General features: G+C 39.5%; 1 protein-coding gene across 2 annotated transcripts in view; it reads right to left on the reverse strand.

Moving 5' to 3' along the window:
• LOC107090620 (histone H2A-like) overlaps positions 1-9,922 on the reverse strand; it is a 665,777-nt gene that overhangs the window by 88,780 nt on the left and 567,075 nt on the right. The window lies entirely within an intron of this gene.

A 9,922-nucleotide genomic window follows, 5' to 3' on the forward strand; every position in this document is an offset into this window, starting at 1 on the left:
CTGAAAGAAGAGCAAAACATTGATCTGGAGGCTTTTCTCAGAGGAAAAGATGTTTTTGCTCTTCTCCCGACTGGTTTCATTAAGAGTAGCCTGGCTTTTAGTACGTCATATGCTTCGTTGATCTGATTGGTTTATTTGGCCCATCTATCACCAACATAGGCCAATCAGCTAACCAGTATTTTCGCCCCTTCCCAGAATTACTTCAACCGAAGGTTTCCAGATGGATATGCGGAGCAAATCCATCTGGCGGAGTCAGGTTAGCAGAACACCAGCATCTTAGTTCTTCCAGAGATTTCTTCCCAAGGGGAATTTTTTTCTCTCCACTGTCGCTTCATGCTCGCTCATCATGGAGCTTCATACTAACCTGCTCCTTGTTCCAGCTGGAATCCATCTTCATTCCATCTCCGTTCCAGGCCTGGAGGGGGTTCATCCCTATCCTCAATTAGCAGCTCATGTATTTAATCAAAGTAAATCTCATTATTAATGCAGGCCTGAGTGGCAACGTGTTACAATATTGTTTCAGTTAAACTCTTCTAATTTCCTTCCTTGTTCTTTCAGTTTTTCAGGTTGAACCGGGTATAAATTCAGGCACTAAGGGGATAGAGTCACCACTCTGCTTCTTTTACAGACATCCCTTCAATACTTCAGAACAAAATCGATGGTTCTTTAGCAGAGCTGGAGGACCCAGTGCTTATGAGGGAACTCATCCATTTGATTGAAGTGTGTTGAAGCAGGGATTGATCGGATCATCAGGACTTGGAGCCATTTTATTAGAAAGTAGCTTAAATTCTTTGAAGTTCTACTAACTAAGCGGGGCGAGTTCTTAAACAACCTTGTCAGAAAAGTTTAATAAGCCAAGAATGTATTAAAAATATCACAAGGGCGCTTCATATCCTCTCTGTCACATTCCAGCCCTCAAAGCTAACAAAGACGGATCATTACAGAACCAGACTGTGGTGATATCAAAGAGACGGGTCCTGAAGGAGCAGCGGGGACATTCATTCATAAGTGATGGTTCAGATGATGTTTAAACACTTTAAGCAATGAAATATGGCTCAGGTTTTATATAAATTAGAGAACCTTAAAGCCTTCTGTTTTCATCCGACATTAAATATGAATAATCCCCCTTCATCAGCCGTCTGCCTCCAGAACACTCAGTGGGAACTCAGTCTTCGTTATGAAGAGCTTAATATGAACAGGGAGCCCATTCTGTTGTGGAAATAAAACAAGAAAAGCAGAAAACTCATGTGTTATTTGAGTTTAATGTTCCCCAAACTGGTAAAGAGAATAAGTGGTACCACGACACATTAACTTTATACCTGGACATATGCAAACATATGTTTATATTCAGACTCATTGTTAAATGAGTATTTTATCCATTGTATGAGCTTGCAGATCATACAAAAACACTGCAGAGACTACAACGTGACAACACAGCAGTACCCTGGAGGGGTTCTTCAGAACAAAAGTAAGTCAGTTAAACATAAATTACAGGAACAACTCTCCAATTAATTGACGGCTCTTTAATTCAATCACTTGAAGTCTCTGAATTTGACAAGCTGGTTTAACAAGGTGAACCCGTCCAAGATGTGTTTCTCATAACTTCACCTTAGAGATGTCATCTCTAAGGTGAATAAATAACAGTAAAATGTTTCAGATGATACAGATAATTTGTATAAATCTAAATTTTATTTTTATTACCTGATAAATGCTTTTATTTTGGCTTTTTGGAAGTTTTATGAATTAGAGTTTGTGATTTCCATTGAGGCAGATGATCAGTTTAGAACATTACATTTCTGGAAGAATTAAGATTGAATTTAAATCAAAGCCTTAGCCTGTGAGTTGTTGTGTGTGTGTGTCTTCAACTGTATAATAGATCCTCTGTCATGGCTGCCTGCGGGTCAGTTCCCTCCAACCTCCCATTCATCTTCTCTCCCTCCCTGCAGGAGGTGTATTGTTGACTTCATTCTGCAGAAACTGCAGCAGCAGCTTCACTTTAATCCAGCTCTGAGTCATACAGACTGGATGATGACTTTTTTTTATATATTTTATTACCATCTCAGCTTGACTGTGTCCTGCTGAGAGCTGAGATGAACATGCTGAGGCAGTCACAAAGTGATGCAACATACTCTGTTTGATTGCTAATGAGCCCCACACTGCTGAAAGCTGCAGGGAACTGACCAATACGGCAAGATTTTATAGTCAACATCCGATGCATTGACAGAAAATTCAGTTTCAGGCGTCAGAGCGTTGCAATATATAATGACACAGGAGCCAATAAGAACAATAAATATTCCTGACAAAAAGGAGAAGAAGTATAACAAAAAGACAAACTAAAAAGAATATCACCTAGAATAGCATCTGGAAACCATCTGAAATATGGCACAGTGCATTCTTTAGTCAACCCACCATTAAAGTTATCCTCCAACATCCAGAACGGTGATCATTATGAGAATAAAAGTTTAGAAGATGTGCTTAGCAGTACCTCTTTTGCTGGTCTGGGCCTTCCTAGCTTGGAAGATCCCTATCTGGGATCAATTTTTTGGGATTTTGGTCGACTACAGTGCAGCAGAACCAAGCTGTGAGCTCCGGGGCTGGTCCAGGAAGTCCGGCGGACGGGGGTGGTGTTGCGACCGATGGTAGCCTGGACACAGAATGCCCGTGCTTCCCCCCTCGTCCTTCTGTGTGTCTTCCTTTTCAGAAACCCAAAATTTTGTCACCCTACTTTAGCATTATCTGTTCTGCTTTTACTGTCAGTCAGTTGATATCATGGATTTCTAGAGGCCAGATCTGGTGACTGGTGACACATCTGAAATCCATGATCTCTCTTGGATCCATTCATTATACTTGATCACAATTCAAACTCAAACTTTAAAAAATAGTTAAATAATGCACCCACAATATCATTATTTGAAATATACCTAAACAGAGTTCCTCTTTTTAGGATCCTCTGAAGGTTGTATTTTCCATTTCTCTGGTACAATACCAAATATTAAAGTGGTAAAAACAAAACTTAAAGATATGAGCTATAAAATAAGGTAAATAATATATCATAGAAGGAGCTGTTTTAATCTAAAAGCTTTGAGGTTGGGCCACATTGTCTACACCAATCAACAAGCTCTGAAGCATTTTGTTGTTCTTTTTCTGGGAAGGCCAAACCCATGGCCACACCTTAAGAGTTTGGCCAACCATAAGATGGCAGCCAGGACCTAGATCTGCTAGATACAGGGACGGGAAACTGGACTGTTCCACCAACTGCTGCTAGAAGGGGGGGTTTGTATTTTCTTTTTTTTTTTGCCTTTCACTAAGGATTTGTGTTGCAGTTGGTGTATTTTCATTTTTTATAGATGTAGATTATTTTATTGCCAAACCAACTGTATTGAGTGGCAGCCCACTCAATTAACCAGTCTTTTTGATAAACCAATCAATCTAATTTGGTAGTGTTTTTACCCAATCTATATTGGTAAAATGCAAACCAATACAAATTGGTTACTTTGGCCAAAATACTGATCAAGTAGTTTAGCACTTTTTAATAGCTTAAACCAGGTCTTGATCCAATAACCCCTGGATTGAAAGGCAAAGTATTACAACTAACACCACTTGCAATAACAAGTCTGTTACAGTAAGCAATACTAGTAAATACTAATAATGCGACTGAAACCAGTAGGCTGCTCAGATTCTGATCATTATAATTTTCAATCTAACCAAAACGCTTTAACCAACTAGATTTGTTGTTTTTCCATCAAATCTATTCTTAGAATATATCCAAACTCTATCCAACTGACCGCAACACAACTCCAAACGTCAACATCTTGACTAAATACTAAATACGCAGGCTTTTCAAATGCCTGTTGAAGTTTGCGGGCGAGCTGTACCACTTCCCGAAGCGGTCGAGTTGTATAGCGGGGTAGCGAGGCTTTTGATGCTACTGATTTTTGCATCAATACACACTTGGCGGAAACGCCTTCTCCACTACTCGACACAGGCCTCGAAGCCTCGGCTCATCTCATAACAATACTATTTTGAATTAATCCCTGTGACTGCTCAGACCAGGTCGTCTGTAAATGTGCGCCGACCCCTTCCACAGACGCTCTGCTGCACCTCTCCCAAATTGTAGGTGACCGCAGAAAGGAGGCCTCTGATTGGTCAAATCTGCATCTGCTCAACACTATGCGTATTTCCTGTTTGGTACCTTACCACCTTGTTTTGTTTATATGACCGCCGTTGTGGAACATGACTCATAAAGTTGGACCAGCTAGAAGAGCGAGGTGAACAAGACCTCCGGGACCCTTTTTCCACCTGGATCCCCGCTCTTTTTCACCCTCATATCCCTCCGTTCTCGCACAAACTTCCTCCACTTCCTCACCGCCTCGGCCATATCTAGACCCACAGCTAGTTCATGATTGTCCCTCTTGCGTTGTGGCATGCTTCAATATTGGGTATAAATAAAAAAAACATCTGCAACAAGCGAGTTCACTGCTGCGAGAGCATAACCAGCCCTTTGCTCGGTCCCTCACAGGCTCCTACTACATACAGCATGAGCAGATCCTGATCTCGGCTGCATTTTGCACCACTGTCCCACAAATGAAAATATCCAGCAATTTACTAGGTTAGATTATGACTTGAGAAATAAAAAAAATTAAATCTCAGTCAGAGTTACACATGCACAGTTGACTCGCCCTATTTGTTCTCAAATAGCTCTGATTGTCATGACCTTGTACCATCCAGATTAAACCTGTCCTCTGTGTTCAGGCCTTCAGAGTGAAAGTCTTTGTTGACCATGGAGGATAGTTCATTCTAGAAAGCAGCCAGAGCTACTTTCCTTCCCCTTTTTTCCCTTGACACCCCCCACCACCCAGTCCATGATTAGTTCTTTTTCAGCCAAAATAAGGCTCATTCATCTTTTTTTTCCCTGAAGAACTCTAGGATAATACACACACACACACAAACTGAGGACACAAATGACCACACTGGGCGTTACTCCAGACATTTGTCCTTGTTATAACCAAACACACCTTTGATTATGAATCATATGATGCTATTTGAGAGCAGCCTCCGACAGTAAGGTTAATATAAAAGCTGATTTAGCAGGAAGTCTTAAGAGTGGAAATTTATAAAGCATTCACATCTTAGATACACCTCATTTCTTATGGTGTTTTACATTCTTATTCTTTTTTTAATTGCATCATCTGAAATCAACCGGATGTTTTTTTTTAGTACAGCGTTCAGCCTTAACCATGAAATGAGTTAAAAAGAAACTTGGCAGATTGAGGCTAAATGAATGAATCACAGAAAATGGGGCCTAACCAACAATGCCATCATAAAATCCAAAGAGATCTGTGTCGGGGTAACTCTGCTGAGACTGCGGTGACTGACTCTACTCTCTCGTATCACCAGCTAAGCCATCCATTAAACTACAGCCTGGCATCCATCATCGACAAGACTTTTACAAGAGGGAGGACAGACAGATCTGTCAGAGAGGAGGACAGGGAAGAGGAGAAGAAATAAGGAGGAAATTCAATGAAAATGAGAAAAACAAGATGAAGAAGAAAAATGTCTCTGCTGTGGAGTAAATGAAGGGAAAATGACAGGGAAATGAAGAAAATAAATGGTGTGCGGCATGAGGAAAAAGATATGAAACAAAGTGAAAAAAGAAATTTAATATTTTATATATATTTTGCTAAACCGTCATTGTGAAAACCATTAAAAGGGAAGGTAGTGAGGATGAAGAAAATGGAGGTTGCAATCATTTTATTTTCGCCAATGTGGGAATGAATTCAGTAAAGTCAGTGAGGAGAATAAAGAAAGAGGAACTTGGAAAGAAATGTAATCAGACATCAAAATGGCAGAAGAACCGGTAAAACCAAGCATCTGATTAACATCTGATATAAGATCCTCCTGCACAAAAAAACATCTCTAGATTTAATCTGAAGGTTTTGTTTTTGGTCTCCAATCATTTTCCTTCAGGTTGATGGTTTGTTGTGAAAGGGATATGGAAAAGAAAACAAAGAAAACCATTGTCTACTTGTCCATAAGGATGTGTCCTACTACACAGAAACGTGACACCTTAGAGGATCATCAAACAGCCATAAAACTTCTGAAGAAACGCCAGCCTAACCGAATGAGCCAAAACACCGGACGCATTCAACTGCAGGCATGAAAAAGGCAAGTTATGAGTCGGGGAAGGCATTCTCCATTTTTGTTTTTGTCTTACACCTCCATGCTGCCAGCATCAATTATTCATGCCACATCAACACAATCATTTTTACCTCTTCACGCCACAAACAAACTGATAAGACTGCTGCTCCTTCACGGTCATTTCAGAGGGAAAGAAAAACAAAACAAGAAAAAGGAAAATCACGGTTAGTCAGAGGTGCTCATTAGTTCCCATAAAATACTGCACAATAAGCCCTCAGAGGAGCTTCAGCACATATAAATTACCCCGAGTCGCCTAAGAGACAATTATTGATAGAAATTTGACATGAGTGGTGATAAACATGATAGTTAATGGTCTAATATGAAGGTAGTCAATATTCTGATTGAAGATGAGGAATTAAATCCAGCTAGAGGGAGACAGAGCTCCAACAAGTGATCAAATTGATTTTTTTTTCTGTATGGCCACAAGCCCAAAGGAAACTCATCAGACAGGATTCTTAATAGGCTCTTCTAGTAAGTGATTATCTGAGGAAGTTTGTTGTTAGTAAAGCTCTTTGGTAACCATGCGTCAGTGCACACAACACATGACCCGAAAAGAAGACTTGGCTTACTTACCTAAAAAAATGACAAATCGAAGCAGATGTCCTTGTCCTAGGTAGGGGTCCTTGTAAATCGTGAAGCAGTCCTTGGAGATCTGCTGCATCAACCGACTTCTACTGAAGCATCACAAAAAGAGAGAATAAGTGAAATAAAAAGTTTAACTTGTTTTTTTTTTTTTCTCCCCAAAATGTCTCTTCTGCTGAGACGGCATGACTGGTCGAGGCGAGAACCCAAAACAGAAGTTCAAAGTGCAGAAAGTGCCAATTCACAACACTTTACACTTTACAAGGCAATTCACGGAGACAATTCAACCAGATCAACCAGTCAAGCAGTCAGATTGGTTCGAATTGTTTTAACTAACCAGCTGATTGCATTGGCTTATTGGCCCTGTTCGAATTCATGGGATGCGTCCTTAGAAGGCCAGATTCGAAGGCCGATTACGTCATAGCGCGGCGCCGAGGTCTGGTCGGATTCCAAGACTCCTCGTTTCTGCGACCTTAAAATGCGTCCTTCTTTTTGCCCGATTTGAAAGACAGGTCCGAAGTATCCTATCTATCCTTGGTTTTCCATGGATTCATTGCGAGACCAAGCAAGCCGGCTGCTCCGTGATCAGAGAAAATGGTAGTTGGCGCCAAACAGTGGTGAAAATTGGAAGTTCAGTTTCATATAACCCAGTCTGTAAATAGTTCCGTCTGAAATAATTGAAAATGTTTGTTTTAATGGTTATTGAGTCAGATATGTGGCAGTAATGTTTGATTTATCTAAAGGTTTTTATCTGTTACTGTGTAAAAGGGTTTTGCTGTAATTTCAGGACCGATTCTAATATATCTACAGCGTGGGGACTATAAATCTGATATTATTTCAAATTTTTTATTGATGTTTTGCACAATATGCTTTGTTGCTGAATATTAGAGATTTGGCAAATATATATTTTATACATACATTGTTTAGATTTACTTATATCTTTCTACCCCTTTTATAGAATAGAATAGAAAATGTCTTTATTGTCCCACTATGGGGAAATTTACAGCAGCAGAAAGATTATTGAAAATGGTCACACAAATGAGGACCTTAGAGAAATGTATAAGAATAACATAAGAGGAAAGAGTTAAAATATAAAAAAATAAATACTGTAAAGTGTTTTAACAATATCAAACTGTGCACCTGGAGAATAAATAACCAATATGCAGCTATGGACATTTTTACAGTAATGGATATTTGAAAATAGCAGCAACATCAGAGATGTGCAGAATGACAGCAGCATGTTATTTAATTAACTTAGGTTTCTATCATTACATTTGCTTTTATTTGTTCCTGCTCCTGGGGGTTGGAACCTTTATCCCACTCTGGATTCCCATGAGTGTAGTATTTGTTCACTTTATAATAACAAATAAATAAACAAAGAGTTTTGAAAACTTCGGTATTCATTCTTTTCCTGCTTTGTGTGTCAACTATCACGGTTGCTAAGCAACAGAGCCTACGGCTGTAAAACCTGGTAGATCTGTTTGAATTCAAAGCCTAAACTCTTCCGGTCTCCTTATTTTCAAGGACTTCGAAGGATCCAGTCTAGGTAGACCGCGTTCTTGGATAATGCAGCCCATGAATTCAAACAGAGCGCAGGACTCTTCAGCAATCCCTCACACCAAGCATACTTGTAGAAATTGTGGGGAGGAAAAGTCCCTTTTAACAAGAAGTAACCTCCAGCAGAATCAGACTCGGTGTGAGCGGCAGATGGTCGCTACATCCATCCGTGTTATTTGCACAACTTTTGTTTTGTAAACAGCTGACGTTTATTTGCATCTCCACCAGTTTGAGTTATTTGAGTGTGCTATTTTTTGATACCTACAGAGTTTTTTGTACATGTTTTCCCCTTTCTGGTCTCTACATTTTTTAACCTTTTTTCTTTCAGCTACCTTTGTTTTTCTACTTACAGTAGCAGCCATTCAAATTGGCCATTCCCAGTCAAACGCCAGCCAAATGGCAACCAACTTCCCTCCAACTCCCAGCCAAATCCCCTCCAACTTCCAAATCCTGGAGTGACCCCCTTTTGCATATATTTTTACTCTGACTCCACCCTTTCACTGAATTACAGGCTCTGACCAGGAGATGACTCTTCTCTTTAGATCTTAATGTTCCCAAATCATGACAGAAAGAATATTTTACAAGTAATATTGATGTTTTTTTATGCTTAAAAAGTAATCGTAGGGGACCAGCCAAGGGCCCATTAAGGAAGTGGGGAAACTTTTAACGGCTACTACTGTACGGTGGGACAATAAATAATGCTTCTAGTTTGTTCTACTTTTAAAAAGTGTTGATAACACTTTTTTTTGTATATCAAATTGTTAATACCAATGATCAATGCAATAGTTTTCATTAAAAACCTCTGTCATTTAGAGGAATCTAGCACCGTTCAGTGACTGAGGGAGAAAACAGGAGATTTGTATCCAGCAGAGCAATAGAGTTGGAAAGTTACTGAAGTTTCCAAGGGTTAAAATACAGCTATACTTTCACATTGGGTCTTAAGCATTTTGCTTAAACCCCCTTAAGGGGGATCTCAGTTGATTTAGTTTCCTAATGATCCTGAACTGCTTTCAAAGTGGATGAAGCAAGTCAGATGAGATCGGGAGAAGTTTGAGCACGCCCGACACCCCTTCTGTGATTGGAACATTTTTAGAAGGACATGTTTTTTATTTTGGTCCCTTATTGAAAGAGTTTCTTGGTTGTTCAATAAAAAAGTACTATATTCTGCAGCTAACAGCCATACCTACGGCATCCCGCTCAGGGGAGTTGTGAGATAGATTGGCCAAGTGGCTGAAGATCGCAGTAGGCAGATGTCCATGTGGTTTATTTACATTGCAAAAAAAAAAAAAAGGTGCAAAAAACTATTTACAAAAGAAATTTCTAAACGAAATAACTTAGAGATTTAACATGGCTCAGTAGAACATTAACTGAACTTATACCAACCTTAATTAACATCAAGTGCACCCAGATAAACTGACCTGGTTCTCCCTCTTCTGAACCTCACAAATGTCTCGTATACCTTTTTGCCTGAAATACAAAATCGCCTCCAATGGACCTTTCCATTAATAGATGTGGCTAATCCATCTACCCTTTAACTAGCTTATGTTCCATACGATAACCTTAAGCAACATCTTCAAAATAAACA

This window comes from Cyprinodon variegatus, unplaced genomic scaffold (assembly GCF_000732505.1).
Source record: "Cyprinodon variegatus isolate N-32 unplaced genomic scaffold, C_variegatus-1.0 Scaffold303, whole genome shotgun sequence".
Taxonomy (NCBI): domain Eukaryota; kingdom Metazoa; phylum Chordata; class Actinopteri; order Cyprinodontiformes; family Cyprinodontidae; genus Cyprinodon; species Cyprinodon variegatus.